Source organism: Apodemus sylvaticus, chromosome X (assembly GCF_947179515.1).
Source record: "Apodemus sylvaticus chromosome X, mApoSyl1.1, whole genome shotgun sequence".
Taxonomy (NCBI): Eukaryota; Metazoa; Chordata; class Mammalia; order Rodentia; family Muridae; genus Apodemus; species Apodemus sylvaticus.
Window position 1 is genome coordinate 62704127 of NC_067495.1, and position 25931 is coordinate 62730057.

Consider the following 25931-nt stretch of genomic DNA (forward strand, 5'->3'; position numbering starts at 1 on the left):
ACAAATGTACAGCTCTGGTGTGATGTGTTGATAGTGGAGGAGGTTTAACACCTGTGAAATCAGGACTTATTTGGAATTCCACGATTACTATTTTTTGCTATGGATCCAAAAACTTCTCAGAAAACTAGTTTGTTTGGCTTTTTGTGTCAAAGCCTCCCTCTTGTTCAGGCTGGCCTGGAATTCGTTCTCTTTGTAAACTAGATCTGCTTCTTGAGTTCTGGGATGAAAGGTGTGTGCCAGCATACCCCACGGACATCTACTCAGTTAAGGTAAATTACAATGGTCTAGATGAAGACAGCTGTCAGCATTACAAGGAAACTAACAATCTAGGGCAAACTAAACATCGCTGTATACAAGCCATTTAGTCATGTGGTTTTGCATTTTGCATTTAGGTCTGTGAACAATGATGAGTTAATTTTTGTGTGCCATCCATTTTCCTTCCTCCCTCCCTCTCTCCCTTCTTGCCTCCCTCCCTCCCTCCCTCCACTCTTTCCTTCTTGCTTTGGCACAGAGATGTCCAGTTGTTTGAGCACAATTTATTGAAAAGATTTCTTTGCTCCATCATGTTGCTTTGTTGCTTCCTCTTAGAGTAGTTGACTGTATTCAAGCCTATTTCTGTCCCACTGACCTGTTTGTTCTTGATTGCCGCAGCTTGTTATGTGGTGCTTATTGCACTGTGTCAGTCCTCCAGCTTTGTTTCTCTCCTTCAATATGGACTTAGTTATTCTGGGTCATTTGTGTCTCTCCGTATAAAATCTTAGAATTAGTTTTAGTGATATCCAGAAAATAACATTCTGGGATTTCAGTTGGAATTGCATAAACCTGCAGATCAACTCAGAAAGAACTGGCATCTTGGCAATATTGAATTTTCCTGTTGTGAACAGAATATATCTCCTCCATTTGTTATTGATTTTATATCACTGTGGTTTTATAGTTTTCTCCATACAGATATTGTATAGCTCATGTCAAATTTTCACTCAAGTGTTTGATACTTTGTGAATGCTAATATATGGTGATATGTTTTTAAAACAACGAACAAGTTATGATTAGTATAGAATAGGTTGTACATTTTATATATATAGTTTGAGGTAAAGACATACTAAATATATGAAGCATTTCACAATGTTGCCTATCACCCTTGCATAGGGACCACATTAATCTTCCCTGTATTGTTTCAGCTTTGCACGGTACTGAAGAAAACATCATAGTAATGTGTCTTGAGTTCCAAACTCCACTTCTTCATTGCAGTTGGCTTTTGTATGTCAACCCTGTGTCCTGCAACCTTGTGATATTAGTTGCAAGAACTCTTTGCTTTTCTTCACATTGTCTACCTCTATGATCATGTGATTTGTGAGCAGAGACTCTCCCTTCTCTGTTGATGCTTTACCTCTTACTGCATTATCTTCCCTGTAAGGAGTTGGAAAGCCGTAACCAGAGGGGACCTCCTAGCCTTTTCATTCCTGATCTTAATGGGAAAGCTCTGAGAGTCCCACCATTGTATGTTTGCTGTAGCTATTTTATAGATTTTTTTCTTTTGGTGTGTTTAACTTTTGAGATGTGGGTCTAACAGTGAAGCTCCGACTTGTCTTGAACTCATAATCCTCTAACCTGTGTCTGGAGTGTTGGGATTGCAAATGTGCACTACTACAGGGGCTCATTTCCTTCTAGTTTGCTGAGGTTCTTTTTTGTGACTAGACATTGATGCTTTTATCAAAACCTTTCTTTGCATCTATTAAAATTATCGTGGGGATTTTTGTTACCTTATTAAGTAATTGATTATGTTAACTAATTAACTTTTTTATTTTTGTTTTTGTTTTGTTAGTTAGTTTGTTTGTTTGTATGAAACAGGGTCTCATCATGTAACTCTGCTGGCCTGAAACTCACTTTGTAAACCAAACTTCTCTGAAACTCCTGTGTCTGCCTCTTGAGTGCATTGATTGATTTTTTGGTGCTGAGCCAGCCCTTCATACCTAGCATAAATCTCACTTCATTGTGAAGTATAATTCTTTTTCTACATTGTTAGATTTGACTTTGTCTTTGTTTGATTTTAGTATGTGGATACTGCTAGCCTCATAGAGTGCATTAAGAAGCATTCTCTCTGGCTTCAAGAACACTGGCACATGTTTTTTTTTCCTACAAATATTTGGTAGAATTTACCACTGAGGCAGTCTGAGCTTGGTGTTTTCTGTTTGGGAAAGGTATTAATCAGCGGCCCAGCTCCTTTAATAAACATAGGCCTATTCATAGTGTCTAGTGTCTTTGTGTGGGTTTGGTCTGGCTGTCTCTAAAGGAACTGACTGGATTTGTCTAGGGTGTTGAATCTGAGGGCATAGAGTTGCTCACTGAATTCTTTTATTATTCTTTTGGTGCATGTGCCATCAGAAATGATGCCCTCTCATTTGTGACATTGTTAATCCATGCCTTTTTTCTCTGCCTGACTTTAAAGATTATTGGATTTCTATTTGTCTGTTTTGTTTTTGTTTTACTTAAATAAATTTTCTCATTAATTCATTTCTTTATTCACTTTACAGCCTGATTGAAGTCCCCTCCTTCCATCCCCCCAGTCCCTCTCACGCCCCTCTCTGAGTCTCCATCCCCCTTTCCTCTAAATCCTGAGGATTCTACCAACAGCTTTCTGTTATCCACTTCTGCTGTGGTCTGCGAGTAGATAGCATGTGATTCCCTTTCCATTAAAGTGGTTAATGTGTGCTTTATGCTCCATAAAAAGTTACTGTTAGCTACCCCTTGTTAACTTGTCCTCATTGAACTTTAAATAATCAGTCAATTACAATTCATACTTTCATACTCTAGTACTGTTTTCTGCTTATGAAACTTCCTTGCCTCCTTTCACACACATTTTCTTTTTGAGTCATGGTCTTATAGAAATGTACTGGCTGCTCTGGCTGGCCTCAGATCTCCCCATCTCAAGTGATCTTCCTGCTCCAACAGCCCAAGTACCTGAAGCTACCGATGTGAACTACTGCAGCAGGCCTGGAAGCTTCTGCTACCCTAAGTTGTCCTTCTCTGTATCTAGTGTCAGTCTCCAGTTTTTAAGGGTGGTAGTTTGCCTTTGGACTTCTCTGCTGGACATAAACAAAATTGGGGGCTGGAGAGATGGTTTAGGGATTAAGAACATTGTATGCTCTTCCAGAGGTCCTGAGTTCAATTCCCAACACTCACATGGTGGTTCGTAACCATCTATAAAAGGATCTGATGCCCTCTTCTGGCATGCAGGTGTACATGCAAGCAGAGCACTCATGCATAAAATAAAATAAAATCTTGAAAATATTTTTTAAAATGTTTTCAATGTGGTCAATTTTTCACTACACTTGGCACTTTGAGGTTTTTTAGTTTGTTGGCTTAGGGTTTGGGTCTTGGGCTTCATATAGCAATTGTTGTGATGGTGGGTGTTTGTTTCCATTTGGTTTTGAGCCCAGGTCTCTGTATGAAGCCCACACTGTCCTAGAACTCTGTATAGCTCAGGCTAGGCTTGAACTCACTATCCACCTGCCTGGGCCTTCCTAGCCCTGGGACTGCAGGCATGCCACCTGCCACCTCACCAGGCTTTGGGCTTCATTTTTCTTTAAGTATTTTATAGAATTTATCAGTAAGGCAACCTGGGCAGGACTTTGCCATGTGGAAGTTTTAAATGTGTTCATTCAGTCTTTTTGTTTGTTTTAATGCATTCATATTTTCCTTCTTGAGAAAGGAAGTTGTTCTTTCTGGGATTTTTCTACTTCATTTTACAAATCTCCTTTGTTTCAGTATAGTTATGTATACTATATTAGTTTCCTTTCATTTTCATAATGTTAATAAGAGTTGGGTCTTCTCTGTTTTTCTACTGGTCTACTCAAAGATTTGTCCTCCCTCCCCAAGGTAACTTTCTGATTTTGTTGATTTTCTCTTTTATTTTTCTATGTTCTTATTTTTTTTTTATTTTCCTTATTTATTTAATTTTTTGCTTGCTTTAAATTTAGCTTATTTTTGAGTTTCTTGGGCATTTTTGGTTTGTATTCCCCATATGTCACAGTTAGTTTTCTCCCTTTACTCTTTTACTTGCTTCTTTGGCATTAAGTAAATGTCTTCTAGTTCATGACATAAATTCCTTTAGTGATTTTTCAACTACAGTATTTTTATTTCATTTTTGTTTTGACATTTTAGACTTACGATGTATTTGTTTGTTCTGATATTAATATTTGGGGGAGGTGTTTTCTCAACAGCTTCTTAATTGACTTGAGGGCTATAATAATACATTTTAGCATATTTATCGGTTGTTTTATTTGTTCCATGATAAAAATACCATGACAAACAAATTATAAAGGAAAGAATTCATTCTGACTTACGATTACGAAGGAGGACTCTACAGTGATGGAAGACACACGGCAGCAGACAGCCAGAGCAGGAAGCCAAGAGGTCACATCTCAACCTCTCACATGGAGCAGAAATAATGACTGAGAAATGTGGGTAGCTTGTGACCTCTCAATCTCACCCCCAATTGCCATACTTCCTTCAGCATGGCTACACCTTCTAAAGGTCCAAACAGTACCACCAGCTGAGAGCCAAGTGTTCTAACATGGGAGACATTTCTTATTCAAACCATCGCATCCCACCCCTGGCCCCCACAGGCTCATGACCATCTCATGATGCAAAGGGCATTGAGTCCAACCTCGAAAGTCTCTGTACTCTCTCACAATTTTAACATTGTTTAAAATAAAGTCCAAAGTCGCTTCTTAGACCCAAGACAATTTCTTGACTGTGATCCCCTGAAAAACAAGAAGCAAAGTACATACTTCCTACAGACAATGCACGTTACCATTCCAAAATGCGGGAGGGGATGAAGACATGGTGAGGAAATACTGGGCTAAAGCAATACTGAAACCCAGCTGGGCTAATACCACATCCTGTAGCGCCATGACCACTGCTTGGGTGGTTCTGCTCTTCCAACTCTGCTGCCTGCCACCTCTCTCCCTCTGTCTCTTTCTTTCTCTCTGTCTCTCTGTCTCTCTGTCTCTCTCTCTTTCTCTCCATCTTTCTTTGTCTCTCTCCTTTCTGTGTGTCTCTCCTCTTTCTGTTTCTCTCCTCTCTGTCTCTCTTTGTCTTTCTTCTCTCTGTATCTATCTCTGTCTCTGTCTGTTTCTCTGTCTTTGTCTTCTCTCTGTCTCTGTCTCTGTCTCTGTCTCTGTCTCTCAGTCTCTCTGTCTCTCTTTGTCTCTGATCTCTCTGTCTCTCTGTCTCTGTCACTCTGTCTCTCTGTCTCTCTGTTTCTGCTCTCTCTGTCTCTACTCTCTCTGTCTCTCTGTCTTTGTTACTCTGTCTCTGTCTCTTCTCTCTCTGTGTCTCTCTCCGTCTGTCTCTGTCTCTGTCTCTCTCTCTCTTTCTCTCTCTCTCCCTCTCTCTAGCTTGTTCCATCCTGTATTTGTAGCTTTCATTTGCAGATGTCTCACAGCACTGGCATCCCGAACATCTCCGTGTCTGCACTGCACCTTGGGTTTCACTATCAGAGCTGCAAACCAGTTGCTTCCCATGCTCTTCTCACAGTAACCGCAGCACTGCCCCACAGTGCCTAGCGTCAGGGGCTCTCTGAGACCATGGGGTTGAAGTGGACACTCCCCTTGTACTTGTACCTTTTATGCCTCCAAAGCCAGTACTGGTAAGTTCAGCTGTTAGCCTGGGATGGACCCTCACCACTTTGAACCACTTTAGTGGCAGCTTTCTCATGGTGAAGCAATTAGTTTCTAGAAACAGAAAACCTCCTTAGGTTTTCTCTTTACACAAGTTGGAAGCTTACTTGGATGGGATATTTCTCTGGGGGGCACCCTTCCCGTTGTTCTAGTGCTAGCAGGACTCTCCATAACAATTACAGCCTCTCTTCTAGCACATGCCCTGCCTGTAACATTAAGTTTCCCATTGATTTTTCTCTACAAACTACATTTTATATTTCTTTCTGCCTCACTTGTTCTTTTCCACTGAAGACCTCCATAAGCATCGCCGTTAAGAACCATGCCATGTATTTGACCTTATGCTGTGTGAAATTTCCTCAACCAAATAAGTTAGTCCATTACTTTTCATGTAGCCTCCAGCAAGTTCTTACAACACAGGCAAAAGGCAGCCTGATTCTTTACCCAGATGCCACAGGAGTGGCCTTTAGTCCAGTTGCTAATATGATCTGAAACCTCCTGAGCTCCCTCCACCTCTATTGTCGGTATTTCTCTCAATACTACTGTCTTCCAGGCGCCTACTCGAATGTTGCATTAAACTCTGCTTACAGAATTCAACTGCTTTTCTAGTCCAAAGTGCCAAAATCTTCCACACATCTCTCAACTAACTTCTCTGTGTTCTTTATTTTTCTGTTGATGTGATAAAATACTATGAGTGAGGCAACTTACAGGAGGAAGAGGTTTATTTTGACTTCCAGTTCTAGAAGGAAAGGCCTTAAAAGCAGGGGAGCCACAGAAGCAAGCGAGCAGAGCAGGAAGCGAGAGACCACATCTTCAGCCACAAACAAGAGTGATAAGAGAGTACAGTAGGAGTGAGAGGATACTCAGAACTCTCCAAGGATGCCCCGGTGATGCACTCTCTCCAGCGAGACTGCACCTCCAAACGGTTCCACAATGTCCCCAAACAGCACCATCAACTGGGCAAGTGTTCAAGTATGTGGGTCTCTGGAGGACATTTCTTTTGCAAGCTACTATGGGCTGACAGAATCCACTACAAAAACAGTCTTCACTGTTCTTATTGAAGTGCCTTCACCAGACACTGCATTTTGTGTAGCTGCCTTTCTTTCTTCATTCTTGGGCTATTATTTTCTTCCATGTACATTCCAAATCTAACAATACCTGTTTGTGATTATTGTTTTATATAGCCTTACATCTTTTAGGGAAAATACAAGAAGAAAGGAAGAGTAGAATGGATTTTTAAAGTTTCTAAAACTCCATTGCTGGGAGTTCCTCATTTCTCCCTGCACATTTGACTTAACATCTTCGGTCATATCCTTACACCAGCACATGTGCACAGGAATGCTTTTATCCTACCTCCCTCACGTTGAGTCAAAAAATGTTTTGTTTATTTGTGATACAGGGAGAAAATATAGTTTTATAGATGTTACTAATGTAATCACTTTTTAAATCAGAGAAATGATGAAAATAAGTTTATTAGTATTATCTCCGCACATATACTTTCTCCACGAAGTGCTGGGGATTGTATCAGGGGAATGCAGGCCCTCACATATGCTCCTGAGCCACCTGATATGATGCTGACAACTGAATTCTGGGTCCCTGGTAAGAGCAGCAAGCGCACTTAACTGCTGACCCATCTTTCTAGCCCCATGAACCCAAGGTCTTCTGTGTGGTAAGCAAGTGCTCTACCACTGAGCCACACCCTCACTCCTCATTATAACGTCTTTTGGTTGTTATTTACATAATTGCCTTTCCTGGAACTCCTGATCACCTGTGTGACTGTACAGTGTTATTGGAAGTCGTTTCCTTTCAGAGTGAAAGGAAATGCGCCCTTAGTACAGTAGTTCCCAACCTGTGGGTTGCAACCCCCTGGGGGGGATTCAACTCAAGACCATTGGAAAACACAGAGATTTACATTATGCTTTGTAACAGTAGCAAAATTACAGTTATGAAGTAACAACAAAAATTAATTTTATGATTTCGGGATCATCACAACATGAGGAACTGTATTAACACAGCATTAGGAAGGGTAAGAAGCACTGTTTTAGTGTTTTGTAAAGTGTGTTTGCTGACCATGCATTCTTATGGGGTCTTTATTTTGTCTTCATTTATAAAATGTGGGTTTGTTGGATTTAAGGATTAACAGGGTTTCTTTTCTTTTTTTTTTTCTTGTAGCACTTTGGATGTATCATGTCCTCTTGTCCTTTTGTGTTTCTGTTAAGATGTTGACTGAGGATTCCTTATACATGAATGATGAGTTAATGTTTCTCTTTTCCTACTTTCAAGATTTTCTTTTGTGTTTGAATAGTTCAGTATTTCAATAATTGTGGGGGTTTTATGCTACTTGGAGTACATTGAGCTGTATGTGCCATTAATATTTTACATCAAACTGGATTGGTTTCATGTTTGTTTTATATATATATATATACATATACATATATATATATATACATACATACATACATACATACATATGCTGGTACACTTAATGGTGTCCCACTTCTCTGAGGTTCTGTATATTTTTGTCATTTGTTCAGATTAAAAAGTCTCTTCTGACTATTTTTACTGGTAGGAAAGTGTGCGCGTGTACAGTGAGGCTTGGGCACTGCCTTTGCAGGTCAAGAAACAAAGAGCTTAAACATTGTCCTCCAAGTCATTCTTGGAAGGGGTGCGATCCTAGGCAAACAGAGTCCTAGACTGCCTGCGAAGGATGCAGTTTAACTTTAAGCATGGCTTTGTGAGAGTGACTCTTCAGCGAAAGCAGCTGATTCTTCAACTGGTGTCAGATCAGAGACTGTGAGCTGGCAAAGCTCGTCCTTCACCTGGAGGTGGCTCAGGACTGTTTGCAAGTGTGCCCCGAGGCCCGCTCTCGCGGTTGATTACTTGAGTACGGCCTGTGCTTGTACCAAGCCTTTCATATGATGCTATGAGGTGTCTGTCTAGCTGTCTCCCTCCCAGCTTTTCTCTAGTGTGTCTCTGGCTACTCTGCCATTTTCTTTCCTGTTGCTGCTTGTTTCCTATATCCACCAGCCTCCTGTTAACTGCTCACGGCTGGCATCTCCATTGTTTTCAACAATACTCTAACGTGTGAACTTTGCCAGACCTGTGGAGCTCTTCATCCCACCTCCTGCCTGCAAGGCCTGTAGGCCACTGACACTGGGGGCAGTCCCTGCATCTCCCAGACTGATAACCCCTTGCCCTGTGATTGGATACCAAAAAGATAACGGTAGTAGTAGTCCTCCTCTCCTGTCTCTCTGAGTATGGACTTTCCGTCCAAAGAGCAAGCTAGGGTAGAGTGATCGAGACCCACGTTCTTGGCCTGCAGAGCCTAGGACAGAATGTCTGCCATGTAAGTTGGATCTGTGTAGGGAAAAGGCTGTTTCCACCAAAAATAGAGTGTCTGTTACACTGACACGCGGAGTGTCACCCTAGGATACTCCTAGGGTGGAATTGTCACTATTAGACTGGGAAGTGAGGAAGAGGGAGCCGTGCTTTTGTGGCCTCACCCATCCAGAAAGTCACACAGAATATAGTTGCAGGGGTAGGGGTGGGGGTGGGGACATGGATTGTTGTGGTGCAGATGCTCCAGATTTGGGGTCCTTGCTGACATTTAGTAGATTCCCTTGGATAAATACTTCTCGATTTGTGTGTGCTCTGAGAACAGTTTCCAGAGACTTTAAATAGGTGCTTTTAAATTTTTCACCAGTGAAATGCCTGTTACACTAGAGAGACAGACAGACAGACAGACAGACAGAGAGAGAGAGAGAGAGAGAGAGAGAAGAGCTTCCCACACAGCCATCCTGGAAGTCCCAACCCTTAAATTTTTTTTCCAGGAGAAAAATGTTTCTTTTGTTGGAAACTTTTGCCACATATTATCTCTCCTAGAATTCAATCAAGGCCAGATCCGAGATTTCATGCAGGCGCAAATGAAAGCACACAAAATGGCAGGATAGGTTTTCAATATAAGACTCATTTCACAAACCAAGTGAAAAAATCGTTTGAGGTGCTTTGCAGAGTAGCTGCTCTCCAGAAATCAGGCGGTAATCAGAGGGGAAACACTAGTAATTATGTGTAAATCACTCTAAACTCAGGAACAGCAGAAATAATCTCATCCCTGCAAACTGCTTGAGGGTTATGTTGAGACTTCTCTGCTGTTAATACAACCATAGCGTTGAAATTTCAATTGAAGTTTTATGAAGGTGGGTGGGAAAATTGTCTGTAATAAATGTTGGCAAGAACACAAAATAGCCCTCATCTGATTTCAGGAAGCATATAGGGCAGGCTGCAATGCAATGCACTGTACGGCAGATGGACTGAGTAAGACATTGTTGTGCCTCTGAACTACTTTGCCATTGGCAAGTTCCTGTCCCTTCTCCCTGCCCCCCTGTCTCCTTCTGCAGCTCCTGCTCACTGGAGCATGCAGAAATGTGGTGCTCCTGGGACAGGTACCTTCTGACTGGATACCTTCTCCCCAGCTGGACTTCTTCTCAGCTCCACAATTTGTTCAAGAGAATGGCCAGTTGTGACAAAGGGCAGTATTGCCAAGGAGAAGACGCAGCCCTAGCAGCCTTTGCTTCTGTTCCCCATTATTCACCCTGTATGTCCCAGTTCTGAGCAGCCAACATCCTTTGTGCCCCAAGCAGACAGCCATTTTCCCTGGCTTTGGGGCTGAAGGAGTAAATACTGATTCATCTGCTCCCTGGGGACACTCCCTTTCTTGCCTTTTCAAAGGAAGTTCAGGCGTGATGGCCAGGGGCACACTGAGGACTGGCTACTTGCAGTGTGTGACCACTGCAGGGGTGACCTGACCTCTCCCTTCCTCATCCGACCTTCACTCATGTACTCTCCCTTTGTATCAGAATAGCCCACTCTCCATCTCTCTGTTCTAAACACAGCCGTTCCTCCCACAGCTTCCCAGCACATCTGCAGTGGGGCCTCTCAGCTTTTTTCAGAATACCATGAATTTAGATACTGCCTCCTTACTTCCCTGCATGCTAGCTGTCCTTCCCTCGCTATCTCTGTCTCTCTCCAAGTCCCTCTTCCCCTCCTTCCACTCTCCCTCCACCAGTAAATACCATTTATTCCTTCTTTAAACAGCCTGGCCACCATGATGACCTCACCTCCTTGACCTCTGGCCTTCCTTGTCATACCAGTTGTCTCAAGGCTTACTCTGGGCCTCTTTCCATAACAGTCTTCTCTTCTTTCCTGGCCCTAAGTACTCTTTATAGAGAGAACAGTATTCCCTCCATACACATCCATCCCCCTCCCCCCACACACACCAGAATCTAGGCTTGAAACCTGATAAAAGGCAGGGCTCTTCTCTAGTCAACTAAAATGACAGAGAAGTAGGCATAGTCGGTCCTGTAGGATGTCCCAGAGTCCAAGGAAACACCCGCTGCTGGACCCACCCACTGTGTCCTGTTAAAATGCCCATTTGATGCTGCTCAAAGCTCTGGTTGAATAAGAGAGGCAAGAAACACAGATATTAATGTAAACTGTCTTACTTTTAAATGTTGACAATTATTCTTTTTCTCTTTGAGAACCTGGGAGCAGGGCTGGAGGGAAGGCTCAGCAGTTAAAAGCACTTCTGCTCTTACAGAGGATCAGAGTGCAGAGCCCAGCGCTCACATACTAGTTCACAACTGCCAGAAACTCCTGTTGGGGGAGATCCAATACGGTCTTCTGGTTTCTGTGAGCATAGCACACACACACACACACACACACACACACACAGAGAGAGAGAGAGAGAGAGAGAGAGAGAGAGAGAGAGAAAGACAGACACACACACACACACACCAGAAAAAAGCACACATACACGTACAATTAAACTAATAAAAAGATGTAGGAGCAGTAGAAAAAACACCTCCCACAGTAACTGAGGTCCCATTCCTGGAGGGCTAGTGGTTCTGGGTGACCCATTTCAGTAGCCCACTAAAGGGAGCTGAGTGTCGTGGCTCACATGTGCATTACCAGAACTTGGGAACCTAAGGCAGAAAGATTGCTGAGAATTCAGGGGTAGCCTGGGCTATACAATGCATTCCAGACAACCTGGGATATACAGAGTGAGAACTTATCTCTAAGAGAGAGAGAGGGAGGAGGAGGAGGAAGAGATAGAGGGGGAGGGAGAGGGAGGGAAAGGGAGAGAGAGGGAGAGGGAGAGAGGGAGAGAGGGAGAGCTTTACCATAGGGTTGTCGTAAGAGTAAAGAATTACTACATATAAAGTGCTTGCTATAGCAACTGGTGCATGGTAAGTCTTGATTTAAAAACCTATCATTAATATGATCAGAAAATGAATCAAGAAACCATTAGGCCTGTCTGAAACTTTCCCTCTGAGTTTCCATTTCTAGTTTCATTCTCACTTTCCCATGCATTACAAGCTCCTGACTGGAGTGTGTGCCCTTCAAGAAGGGATCCCACTCCTCACTTTACCAGCCTTGGATGCTTTAAAAGAGCCCACCTCAGTCATGGGGCTCTCACTTGGTGCCAAGGCTCTTAGACCATGTACCTGAAGATCTCCATACACTGCCATGCTCTTAGGATCGCGGTATGTGGGACTAAAAGAAAAAGGTTTCCAAGGTCGATGCTTTGCTCAGTGGAAGTGCAGAACGGCACTTATATTCCAGATATGAAATTGTTAATGCATTCCCTACTAAATGCTGGGCTTTTGGCTGGGTATGGAGGCCCACACACTGAATCCCAGCACATGGAAATCTGAAGTAGGATTGTGAGTTCTACAGTCCTACTCCAGGCTACAGAGCAAGGCCCAATATCAAAACCCAACTCAAATCAAAAGTGGCAATGAATGCCGAGGTTTCATTTATATTCCTGCTAGGCTATTCATGGTTCTGTCATCTTCCAGACTCCTCTGATGTCACATCGTATCCAATACCAGCCGTACACCATGCAAACTGTACTCATCTGGCCATCCTCCCACGTGTCTGAAACACTTAGTACTTAACACACACTTACATCAAGATAGTAAATGCATAGGATCAGTGGACAGAATGATGCCTACTTCTGCATTTCTGCGGCTCTGTAGCACCGAGATTTGGGGGTTTGGTGGTAGATGGGCCCAATGCACATTCTGACTCTGCCTCTTGTCAGTTGTGGAACATTGGACAAGTTCATGTCTCACTTTGAATGTTTACTGTGTTTCTTTTCTAGTGCTGTTACAAAATGCCATGAGCCAAGGCAAATACAGAAGGAAGGGGTTATTTGGGCTTGTGGTTGTAGAGGGTTAGGTGTCCATAATGACTGAAAGAGCATGGCATCACGGACGGACAGTGGTGACTGGAGCTGGAAGCTGAGAGCTAAGGACTCACATCTCAAACTACAAGCTGGAAGCAGAGAGTGTAAACAGGGAATATGGAGACATTTGAAACCACACAGCATACCCTTAGTGATGTAACTCCTTCAGCAAGGTCACACTTCCTAAGCCTCACCATACAGTGCCACCAATGGGGGGGTCAAATCTCTAGATGCCAGCGCCTATGAGAAACATTGTTATTCAAACCACCGCAGTAGGTGGGTACCCAAAGAGTCCTAATCAATGACATTGCCTCTTTTTATGACTCATGATTTCATCTAATCCCAGTACCCAACTGACGCTGTCTAGTGGTGCTGGAGCAAGTTCATTTTCTCTGCTGATTAACTCATTAAAAGGCAATAAAGAAATGTTACTGGAAACGTTGCAGATTCTTGGTGGGACTAACATATGATTGCAAGGAAGTCAGAGTCTCCTTTTGAGGTTGTCTTGTTAATAAAAGAATTTGAAACTGAACTCAAATGGAAGCTCAAGAACAGTTTATCAGCATCTTAAAAGGAAAGCCCCAGGGCAGACAAGCTGTAAATGTAGCATCTGCCTGGAGGCGGAGAATAGAAAAGAAAAGGGGGGAAAGTCATGGCCTTTGAGATAAGCTGCCATAGAGGTCAGCCACAGGACGAGGTGAGAAGGGCAGAGAAGCTCAAAGCATTAGGGAGTTTACAAGGAAAATCCCAACGTGGGCAAGCTTCAAATCTCACAACTGCCCTTGGGAGAATGTGAAAAAGTGAATTGGGGAGACAGTGATTTGAGATACACTGGCATGGAGATCAGCCTGTGGCAGCAGGCAGCCACATGTTGGGGAGAGGAGCCTTAAAGAAAGAGTATCAGGGAGTTTAAAGAGATACTTGGGCTCTGGCCAACATCCAAAAGAAAAGACAGTAGAGAAGAAAAAGGAATAGGCAGGGCTCAGAAAGCCTGTCAGAGCCAGGGGAACCTCAAGGTGTCTTGTAGGGACTGTATCAGTGGGTGAGAATCCTAGAAAGGAAAAGCACATCACCTTATGGTGAACTCACCACTCTAAAAGTGGTGCCTTAGGTATGTTGTTGACCTGACTAACAGAATTAGCTCTTAAGGGAGGAATCAAGAACATGTCTCCACCTAGAGGTAGATTCCATTCTTTATGGTAACCAGGGTGTTGCTCCCAGAAATAAAAAGAAGATTCTGTAGGGGAGGGGCGGAGTAAAAGGTGGACCCTATGTACAAAAGTTATCTCAGAATGGCTTGATCAAAGACGTACATGTAAGAACTAGAGCTTTTAAAGTTTTAGAAGGTAGCATAAATCTTCATAACCTTGAGTTGGCATAGACTTCTTAGATATGACACCAAAGGCTCAAGTGACAAAGAAAAAATTAGATACACTGAACTTTGTCAAAAGGAATAAAAGGGAAAAAAATGTGCTTCAAAGAACACAATGAGAAAAGTGAGATGCTCTCCTAACAAAGAAAAGCCCATGACCGAATGGCTTCTTTCACTTCTGAATTCTTCCAGACTTTTAAAAGAATTAACACCAAGTTTACTTAAGTGACTCAAAAAAATTAAGGGGAAGAAATAATCCCTCCAGACTCATTCTGTCAGACCAGCATTACTCTGAATAAAAATAAAGCATATGACCAAGAACAATTTCTCCAAGCAATGCAAAGCAATGTAATGGATACATGCCAATACAATATTCCTATTGTTTCTTGTGGAAACCTCTTAACAGACTATGTCTAGACACCCTTGGGTAAATATCAAAGAATCAAAGCCAGCACATAATGGAGGTCCCTGCATACCTGTGCTCACTGATCATATAGCCAAGACAAAAGAATCAGTTTAGATAGTCATCTACCCGGTAAGGAGTAAGGAAAATGCCCCTTGATGGCACAGGATCAAAACCTAGCTGGGCTGTAAAGTGAGTTCAAGTCAAGTCTAAGACACTTTATGAGGTCCTGTGACTAAAATAGAAATAAAATTGGTGTATATACACAGTGGAATATTACCCAGCCATGAAAAAGAAAGTAATTTATTTGCAAGAGAAAGGCTGAAAAGCCCAATCTTCACTTTAGTGAAATAGCAAGCCCAGAAAGATGAGAGTGACATATTTTTCTCTCATATGTAGAGTCTAGATAAAGGTGAAATGAAAATAGAAGATGACTATTAAAAAGATATAATCTAGGGAGTGGGGAAGGAGGTAAAAGAGAGGATATTGAGGGGCAAATGTGACCAACAGTCTATGGGTATGCGAAAATGTCACACAATCAAAACCATCTTTTACAATTAGTTTAACTTTTTAATCTTGCTTTTAATGTTAGGTATAAGCCAAGAGCAGTAGTACACATTTATAATCCTAGCACTTGGAAGGAAAGGGGAGGCAGAGTTTGGGGCCACATTGGAGTACAGAGTAAGTACTATACCAGCCTGGTACTCACTCATCAACATGATGAGACCCTGTTTCAGAAGAATTTATACACATAGTTTAAGTGTGGGTGGCTCATGCCCGTCATCCCAGCAGTTGAAAGGCTACAGCAGAAGAATCATAAATTGAAGGTTAACCTGAGCTACAACCTTCTGTAACTCCAGTTCCAGGGTCTCTGATGCCCTCTTCTGGCCTCCATAGGTACCAGGCACACACAGGGCACACAGACATATATGCGAGCGAAACACCTATAAAAGAAATGACCAATTTAAAAATAGAAAGAAAAATCCAAATAGTCTGTATCCAAAGTAGATACACAAATGAGCAACAAACGCAGAAAAACATTCAACATCATTGTCCTTGAGAGAAACTTGAGTCTTAGGTACCACTTTGCACCTAATAAGATGACTATGATCTCTCTCTTTTTAAAAAGATTTTATTAAAGGCAAGTTTATTAGGAAGCTGCTCTTGGGTGAGTGAGTTCAGTGGCTCCAAGGACCAAGGCCAGGGAAATCACCCTGGGAAAAGAGGGGGGAGGGGAGGGAGATAGAAAGAGAGAAAGGGCACAGGTGCAGAGAGAAGAGAAAAAGATGACTGTGATTGTGTGTGTGTGTGTGTGTTGCTTTTCTTTTGATAGTTTTTGGTTTAAACTTGGGGCCGTGTGCACATTAAGCAGGAACTCTGTAGTTGAACCACATCCCCAGCCCAGCCCAGGATGGATGTGATTTAGTAGACAGACAATACAAGCTGTTGATAGAGATATGGAGCAATTAGAACTCTCAGACATTGCTGACAGGAATGTAAAATGATGCAGTCTCTGTAAGTAACAGTCCAGTAATTCCCCCCAACATTAATCATATGACCCAGGTTGCCATATAATCTAGATATTCCCCGTATAACTATATCAAAGAAATAAATGCATATATCCACATAAGAACTTTTACATAAACATTCATAGTGCCCATGCATTAACAGCTAGAAAGTGAAAATAGCACAAATTTCCTTTGGTCTGTGAGTGGGGAAGCAAATCCACATGATGGAGCTCAGTTATAAGAAGGAAGGAAGGAAGTCAGACATGGTGGCACCTATCTGAATCTCAGCACAGCGGAGGTTGAGGAGAGCAGTGAATTTGAGACCAGCCTGGGCTATATAGTGAGTTCAAGGTCAGCCTCAAAACCAGAATGAGACCTTGTCGCAAACCCAACAAACAAAATCCCCAATGAACTGAAGATATGTGCTGTAACATGGATGAACTTTGGAAACATTGTGCTAAGTGGAAGAAGCCAGGGGAAGAGCTTCTTCCATTTTTGAGATGTGCTCAGATGAGGCAAATCCACAGAGGCAGAATAGACTAGTGGTTACAGTGACTAAAGGAGGATGGAAGTAGAGCACTGACAAATAAATTTGGGGTTTCCTTGGGAGGAGTTGCATATTAAAGTTAAATTGTTGGAGGACTACACAATTCTGAACATACTGAATCCCCTGAATTATATACTTTAATTGGTTGATTAGATAGTACATGTTTTCATCAGTTTTCTATCACTGTGACACACATCTGAGATAATGAACTCACAAAGCAAAAAGATTTATTTCCATTCATGGTTTTGGTGTTCTGTCTTAGATCAATTGGCCTCACTATTGAGGGCCTGTGGCAGCCAAACATGGCAGGAGTGCTGGGCAAAGCCAAGGTGCTGGTGACTAGTTAGAAGTCAGGGAAACAAAGGAAGAGAATAGTATCCCACAACTCCCTCAAGAACACTTCCTGCATGTCCTAAAGTCGCCCCCACTAGGCCTCACTCTTAGCATTTAGACCATTTTCTCAATGGTAAGAAGCTGGGACCAAGCCTTTAACACAGACATTTGGGATTCTTACAGATCCTAACTGTGGTGGCATGTGAATTATATATCAATAAAGCTTTACTTTTAAAGGGAGAAAGAACTATTTAGAGCCACCATGATCAACTTGACAAGAAATCATCAGGAGCTATCTGTATAGGAATGTGTTCTGTTAGCAATTGTGGCTGTATTGTATGCATACATGTGTTTCAAGTATATACATGTGTGTGTGTGTGTGTGTGTGTGTGTGTGTGTGTGTGTGTGTGTGACTGTTTCAGAAGATTCTGATCTAGACCAAGCTATCACATAGGCAAAATTCTCCGTCTGGCTTTCCAGCTAAAGATGAAAAATTTGAATTTACTGACCTTTGAAAGGTCTTTGCATTCCGATTGGACACCATCACTGTATACAGATTAGGTAGCGATGGATCTTCTGGGTGAGGCAAATTTAAAGAAATAGATTTTTACCATTTATTTCCATTTGTAGGCAGGGCTGCAAGGGAGGAGTGAAGTTGTACAGACTGTATGGTGTGGGGGGCTGGAGATATGGCTCAGCGGTTAAGAGCACTGACCCAGAGGTCCTGAGTTCAATTCCCAGCAACCACATGGTGGCTCACAACCATCTGATGCCCTTTTCTGGTATGTCTGAAGACAGTGACAGTATACTCACATGCATAAATTAAATAAACTTTTAAAAATACTATATGTAGTATATATTAGTATATTAGAATGTCACCACTAGGCCTCCCGCCAGCTATCCTAAACTGCTTATTTTATTGAAGACCCAGGAACAGGATGCTAGGCTTTCCTACTAGGGACTATGTCTAATGAAAGCCTTCTCAAGCTGGCCTGAGCCAGGCCACTAACACCAAAAGCAGGGATTCTTAGAGGAATGAACCTAGACAAGTCATCCCCTCCTTTAGGTTTTGACCTGCCTCAGATGAGGGATATTTGTGGAATAATGGAAAGAGAACTGACACTTAGACTTGTGGCACTGATGGTAAAGTGATGGACAATGAGTGCTGCCCTAGACTTCTGTATCCTGGCTGGACTTTAAGTAACTGAAGTTGAATATACCCGTCTAATGAAATGACAATAGCCTGAAGCATTTAGTAAAACATTTGATCTTTATTTTATTTCATTCTAGTATTTTTGGGATAAAGTTTCCAGGAGTCCAGGCTGGCCTCAAATCTGCTATATAGCCAAGGATGACCTTGGACCCCTGGTTCTCCTGCTTCGACCTCCTGAGTGCCAGGGTTTCAGGAGTAAGCCACCGTTCCTCTCTGGTTCTTATTTTTAAAAGCACTTGGTCTTTAAAGTACACATGAAGGGCAGAGCTGGTTTTCCTTGAGCATACACTATTGTCAGGAGCTGAGCATACATCTTATTTAATCCTTGTGGCAATCCTGAGAAAGGAATCACATCATTGTGATTTGAGACATGAGAAAACTGGGACCAAACCGCACATCTGGTAGGGACCCAAACTGGATTTGAACCAAAATTGGAATCTAAAGACTCAATCCTTTTCCCAGAGGCCCATGATTCCTTCAGCTTCGGTTTCATCCACAACATTTTGAGTCCCTTTTCTAAGACCAAAGTTTGAACTGAAAGTCATTATCTATTTTTGGAACCCCATAGCGATTCTGGCTCATTCACCAGAGGGCACAGGAAAGGGCAACATAAGAGGGAACTGAAGGCAATTTCACTCTCATGGGATGGAGGGAGTGAGCCATCTACTGAGATGGATGGTTTAGCTGCATGCCTTGGCTGGCCTCCCTCTCTACCTAGGGCTAGCCTTGGACTTTGGAAGCTAGCACAGAAATCTCAGGTGGTGTCTGAGGAGACAGTGCGAGCCAAGTGATAGCACCACCATGCCTCTCCCAGTCACACTGCTTTAGATACGAAGCAAATTTCAAATTTCGAAGGTTATATAGCTGACTCAGACCATTGCTCTGGCGTTGCGGTCATAGACACATGTGGGAAATTCCCAAACTAACTTTCCCACAGAGCTGTTTTGGAGTAGGGGACAGAAAGAGGCCGGGGGTGGAGAATGTATTTTAGTTATTTATTTGATTAGTATTTGTTAAATTGGCAGACCATTTCAACCAGAGGCTCTGACTGGGATTCCCCTAGGGGTCACTTCCGGGCATAGGAAAAAGTCTAGAGGTTAGAAGGCCTGGGCTCAGTTTTCCATACGGAGGGGGGAAAGGCCATGATAGAATAAAACTAGATTCTTTTTACTCATCTTCATATTGCTGTCATAGAAAAACATTTGGACATCCATGCCTATCTACTTCCCCCCAACCCTGGACCACTGGATTCCTCCTCTCCATTGAGACTCTAGGCATCCCCCTGCCACACACCTTGGCTACATCCCCATCTTTCCACTTCCTTGCCTCAGCCATTCTTCTTGGTCCCTGGCTTACCACCTGCACCATACCTCCAAAGTTCTCCCACCCTGCTGCCTGACCCCTGTTCATCTTGTCACCACTGCTAGATGGATCTGCTTACAGAACAGCTGTCCGAGGACTTCCCCAAGGCCGCTGTGCATCTTACATCATAAAGTCCAAATGCCTCCGTTCAAAGTCCTGGCCCAGTTCTTGCCATCCTCTAGTGGGTGGCAAGCTGTGTCCGGTATAATTTAGGACTATGGCTGCACAGAAGATTACTTAGGAAGTGGTGGGGTCAGGACTTGTTAGCTAATGGCACGAAAGAGTAAGTGTGACAAGGACATGATGGACTAGGGTATGCATCAGTGGGAGAGTGCTTTATCTACCACATGAAAGGTCATGTGTTCCATCCCAGTGTTATACTATGATATTAATAATGTTATAATAAGTTATAAATAAGATAATTAAAAATAACTTGCATGGTTTTGTGTGTAAAAGAGCTGTCATTTGACTTATTTTGTTAAATAGCTGTGCAGGGGACTCTTTCACTGGCTGAATAAGTAGTACCCTTGGATAAAACTTCCTATTTTCTGAGCTTCTAATCTTCCACAAGAGTCTCAAACTTGCACACAGGCCCAAGTCGTCCACAGAGCTGTTTGTTGATGAGCACATGAAGTTCATTTGAAATGTCTGTGTCAAGCACATGCATGCTTTAGTTGTGTACTGTGCCTGTCCCCCCTACCCCACCCTGGGCCCCACCCCATCATTTTCATTAGCTGTTCAGTGCCTGAAGGCATTTACATTTGTGACTCTGGGATTAGACAGTGTTTACTTCCCTTTCAACTCTGGCACGGCTGGAATTCTGTTTAACCTGCTTTGAAAGGAAACTTGCTAGTGCTTTGCTTAAGCGGTTTGCAGTGCCATCTAATATCCAGCAGCCAGACGCGACTGACTGTGCTTCCTGTAACAGCCCAGGAAAGAACAGTAGTGAGGGCCTTTAGTATTTCTGACTTGTGTGGTCAGCTGCCCTGGGAGACGGTATTCCATTGAAAGCGATTGTTTTTACATACCCAAGCACAAGTGGTGCCCGTCTACAGTGCAGAAAGGACCAAGCACAGCGTGCCATTGGCAGCCAGCTGGGCATACAGAGGGCATTGGTTGGAAGCACAAAGTATGGATTTAGCCCAAGTTGCCTGGCAGGGTACTGTCCAGGACAGAGTGTTGAATGAGAGTGTGTGCTGGATATGGCCCAGTCTATGGAGGGACTCCACAGAGCCACACACAGAGGGCAGAGGGGGATCAGGGAAGCATTTTCCCCACTGAGTTCCTTGGCATTAACCAGTCCCAAGGGCTGCATGAGCTGCAAATCTGCCTGGCCACAGGCCAGCAGAGCACAGCTCCCTGAGAGATGTTAGACAGACACAGCAGCAACTGGAAGGCAGCAGCTCAGCTCCAACAGCAACTGAGCCCCACTCTTGGGCAGCGTCTGGGTAAGAAGTGCTGAGAGCTGAGTAGATGGCTGGTGAGTGTGTGCGCTTCAAATGGTGTCTAGGAAAGGGATGGGAGAGAGGGGTAGCAAAGGGGAGAGAAAGGCTACATTTCAGACTAAGCTGTCTCACGTGTCTGGAACAACTCCAGGGTGCTTCCCAGTGAGGGAGACTGATGCCGCCTAGCTTGGCCTCCCTATCTCTGTTCTCTCCTACTGTGATGCTTATGAATTCAAGGAGACAAGTCTCCCATAGTCCTTTTCGTCAACATCAAATAGAATAGAAAAGGTAAACTTTGCAAAACAACTTCACGGAACTCATTGCAGAGTCCCGGGGGAAATGTTTTGACATGCTTGTCGGGCGTGGCTTCTTTTGTGTGACCACAGCCCACTCATGTCAACCAGGCCTACAAAGAGGAATGAGCACTTGAATTGTGGGGCTGTCAGGCCTCCCAGGGGCTAAAGGATCATAGGTGCTGGTTAGGTGAGGCTCAGTTGTGGCCGTGACCAAAAATTGGGAAAATGAAGGAGGGAGGGTATGTGGAGGTGGAGCGTGACTGGGGGATGACTGGAGTTGCACCGTGTGTTAGGTGTGTATGTCTGAGACAAGGTTGGGGAGCCTATCTGTAGCTGTGGCATGTGGATTTCTTCTGAACAGCTTGAAGCCAAAATGCTCTGGCACTGACAGCATGGCTAGGGACAAGGCCAGATAGCCCAGTGTCAGCTAGGTAGGAGCAGCAGGAACGGGCAACCAGATCTGTGCCTGGCAGAGGCAGACCCACTGAGGTTTCCTTGCGTCTTCCAGCTAACTTGCAGTGCGCTCCGTGGAAGCACAGAATCCCACACACCAACTGTGCCATTCCTGGTACACTCAGGGCCTCCTGGGGCTCTGAGTGAGTATAGTGCATGAAGCTAGATCTTTTTTTTTTTTTTTTTTTTTTTTTTTTGGTTTTTGGATTTGGTTTTGTCGAGACAGGGTTTCTCTGTGTAGCCCTGGCTGTCCTGGAACTCACTCTATAGACCAGGCTGGCCTCGAACTCAGAAATCCACCTGCCTCTGCCTCCCAGAGTGCTGGGATTACAGGCGTGCGCCACCACTGCCCGGCATGAAGCTAGATCTTACATGCAGACATACATATACTCGATTCTCTGCAACTAAGGCTATATCATCATTGACTGGCCAGGCAGCTTGCAGCAATGTAGTTGCTTGCCGAGATAAGAGCTATGGGAGGGATGCTGGGGCCCATGTTGTCTCTCTTTTCAGTATTGAGAGTTCAGAGCATACTAAGGGTTCAGAGATATCCTGGGTTCTGCTCTCTGTACCCTGCCTATCTTTCCCATCACTTCCTACTAGGGATACCTGAGAGGGTTTGATACAGAAGTTAGCCAGTACTTGGCTCTTCATTTCTTTTGGCTGCTAGGCAACTGGCCAGACCTCCATGGTGAAGGCATCCATTATATGAGGGTTCTATGTGAGTGATTTAAGGACAAGCATCCTTTAAGCAGCAAGACTTTGGTCCAGCAAGTGGGCCGTGGGCTTCCCTGGCCTGGGGATGCTAACAGATGCATACAGGACCACACTCTGCAACCCATCCCTGGCAAGTAACATTTGAATAGGAGTCAGCCAAGTCTGAGACAACTTGTGGTATGAGCAGCAGCAATGCCAGTCTCCTCACATTACTTTTGAAAACACTGTGCAGGGGAAAGAAGGCCAAGCCCAAGGCATCTGTGAGCCATATTCAGCCTCCTTGCTGCCAGTTTGTGACTGATGTGAAAAGCAGCACTAGGTTGCACATCTCTGAGAATTCTTTTTACTTAGTGAACTGTTTTCTTCTTTAAAGATTTATATTTTATTTCTGTGAATGTAGGGGAGAGTATGCCCTGTGTGATGGGTGCACAAGGAGGCCCAATGAGAGAGAGCATCAGATCCTCAGGAGCTGGAGTTACAGGACATTACGAGTCGTCCCCCGCCGCCAGTGTGGACTCAGGTCCTCTGGAAATCAGCAAAGGGCTCACAAGCTCTAAGCTATCACTCCCATCCCCAATTGTTTTCTTGGTCTTATAAACCCCGCTCCTTAAGACAAATAAGCATGTTTTAATTCAATCCTTAGTGTTGCTATTGAAATGCAGTTGAACATTCATTCATTCAATAAACTTCATAAAGAGACCATGTCTCACATACAGCTGTAGTCCTTGCACTGGGGAGACTGAGGCAAGAGGGTGGCATGTTTGAGGCCAGTCTGGGTTACATAATGAGATTGGTTTGAAAGCAAAGGAAAGGATGGATAGAAGCGGTCTCAGTGTGTTGTATAAGCTGGTCTTGAACTTCTGGACCCAACGGTCACCCCACTTTGGCCTCACATGTGGTTGGGATTGCTGCCACACACCACCAGGCCTGGCTTTCAACAAACCTCTGTTAACTTCATTGGCAAGGGCAGTGCTGGGTTCCATAGATGAAGAAATAAAAAAAAAAAACCGATATTTGCCTTTAAGAAATATCTAGTCTAGTGGGCAGAGAAGCAGAGAACAAGCAATGACTCCTAAGTGTGTATAAGCTCACACAGAACCCCCTGAGAGGGGCAGCCCTGAGGTTGGAAATAGAGGAAGGAAACATCGCCAGGACCAATAGGATGAAAGTGAAGAGAACCCGGCTGAGGAACACACAGGGCTTTCCTGGCCTGGGAAACCTTGGGCAGATGCCGAGAGTTCTGGAAAGCAATGGCATGCTCAGGCGTTGGCGGGCAGCCCTGTGATGGGTGTGTAAAGGAATGGAGAGCTGGGAGCGGCAGGAAGTGAGGCGAATCTTTTGGGGCCTGGTGGGCCATGCTGTGCATCCTGGCCATTTTCCCTGTGGAGGCAGCAGGAAGCCAGCTGAAAGGCCAAAGGGCAGGGACAGGTCTGTCTGACCTTGGCTTTCGATGGTCCACACTGGGGCCTGAATGGTGAATAGAAGGGACAGTGGAAAGGTACTCACTGGGGAGCCAGATCCCCAGTGCTCAATCTAGACCTGCAGACTAGGGGTGAGGGGTAGCTGTGGAGAGGTGTGAAGATATGCTGGCAAGCTTTCTGTCTTTGTGACAAATGCTGGTAATAAACAATTTATAAGAAGGAAAGGGATATTTGGACCGATGATGTAAGAGGTTTCAGCCCAGGGTTGGCTGGTCCCCGTGCTTTGAATCTGTGGTGATGCAGAACATGCGAATGGAAAGACAAGCGACTTACCTTAAAGCGGTCAAGAAGCTGAGGGCCCCACCTCCTAAAGCTTCCCCTACAGCCCATCAGTGTTATCAGCTAAGAGGAGGGATGTGTGAGGCTGCTGCTACAGCTACTCGTGGCGACGCAGCTCTCCATTTTCATGGGGGCTGGCTCCCATGGGCATCAAGCTACCTTCAGTCTCCACTGGGCATCGCAAAGGTGGCACATTCAGAAGCAAACCTGGCCTTGTCTCCCACCATTGCTCCAATCCCCCTGTCACTGTTAACATCCAACTGAGCTGTCCACCTGCTCAGAACCAAAGGTCTCAATTCTTTTCTCCCATCCTCCACGTTCAAGTCACGTTGTTTCCACCTTTAAACTATATCTGGAACCAAATGATGTGTTACCACTTTTGTGATCCAGGGCCTGTCTGTCACTTCCCACCTGGAGATCTACAAGCATCCTGTGGGATCTCCCGGCAGAGTCCTCCCTGGATCCTCTGTCCTGGTCTCAACAACACGGCTAATGTGATCCTGCCACGGGCCCTTGCCTTGGCACAAACCCTCTCTCTAGCTTTGTCTTTCAGGTCACTGGCACCTCTGCGTGTGTGACCTTATGCTCATATTCTGCTCCTGGTCAGTCACTGTTCCAGCCATAGTGGCCTCCTTGGTGCTCCCTAGACAGCCTCCAGGGCCTTTGCATGTATTCTTCCCATTTTCCTGGAGGTCTGTCCTCCACATTCCTGCCCAGCTCCCTGGTTCCCTTCGTTGGGAACTCTGCATGCTGCTTCCTAACTAAGCTTCCTTGGTCCTCCTGTTAAGAGAGCCGTGTCCCAGGCCTCCAGGCGCCCCCAGCTTACCCTTTCTTTCACATTTCTCCAAACTTCTTGGTTCCTGCATGTTTTCATCATTTGTTTTATTTGTTGCCCCTCTTGCCCCCAGAATGCAAGCCCCAAGCAGCAGGTGCTTTCTCTCTGCCGCCTCTGCCTATGGTTCAGATTGTGCCAGGCTCCTAGAGACAGACTACCCACTCGGCAAGGACCTACAGAGTAGAGCAGCAGAGGCATGGTGAGGGTCGCTGAGTTGCCCTGGGCCATCTCTAAGCCACGTGACATAGAATTCTCTGGAGTAGATTGTTTAAGGGAGGCAGAGATTCCACTGGACCATAGGAGTTAGCAGGCCTAGCCAGAGGAGCCGTGGACTAGCCCCTTCTCCTCCCTGATCTCAAGTTTGCTCATTTATTAAATGATTATTTATAATCCTATAAATGAGATAGGAGATGAGGGGATGGTTCAGAGGGTAAACCAGAGTTTCATTCCCAGATCCGCAGTGGATGGAGAAAGCCAGCTCCCAAAAGTTGTCTTCCAATATCCTCATGTGCATCACAACACACACACACACACACACACACACACACACACACAACTAATTAGGCTAGGGCATGGCTCAGTAGCATGGTACCTAAAATAGCATTCATGAAGCCATGGGATTCATCCCTGGAACTAGAAAAACATGAAGTAACTGAAGTTTACCAGATAAATATACTGTGATGCAATATGGTAGTGAGCACTGTAGTCAGACCTGGTGGCGTGGGCCTGTTCTCCTGCCCATTTAGGAGACTGAGGTGGGAGC

The 25931-nt window shown here is 44.2% G+C and overlaps 1 protein-coding gene and 1 non-coding gene across 3 annotated transcripts in view; one reads left to right on the top strand and one right to left on the bottom strand.

Annotated features, from left to right (window-relative positions):
• The window catches only part of Nhsl2 (NHS like 2), a 243405-nt gene that overhangs the window by 62002 nt on the left and 155472 nt on the right, over positions 1–25931 (top strand). The window lies entirely within an intron of this gene.
• Positions 1102–1204, bottom strand: LOC127675875 (U6 spliceosomal RNA). Its single transcript, XR_007975561.1, has one exon. It is a non-coding gene; the product is annotated as a U6 spliceosomal RNA (small nuclear RNA).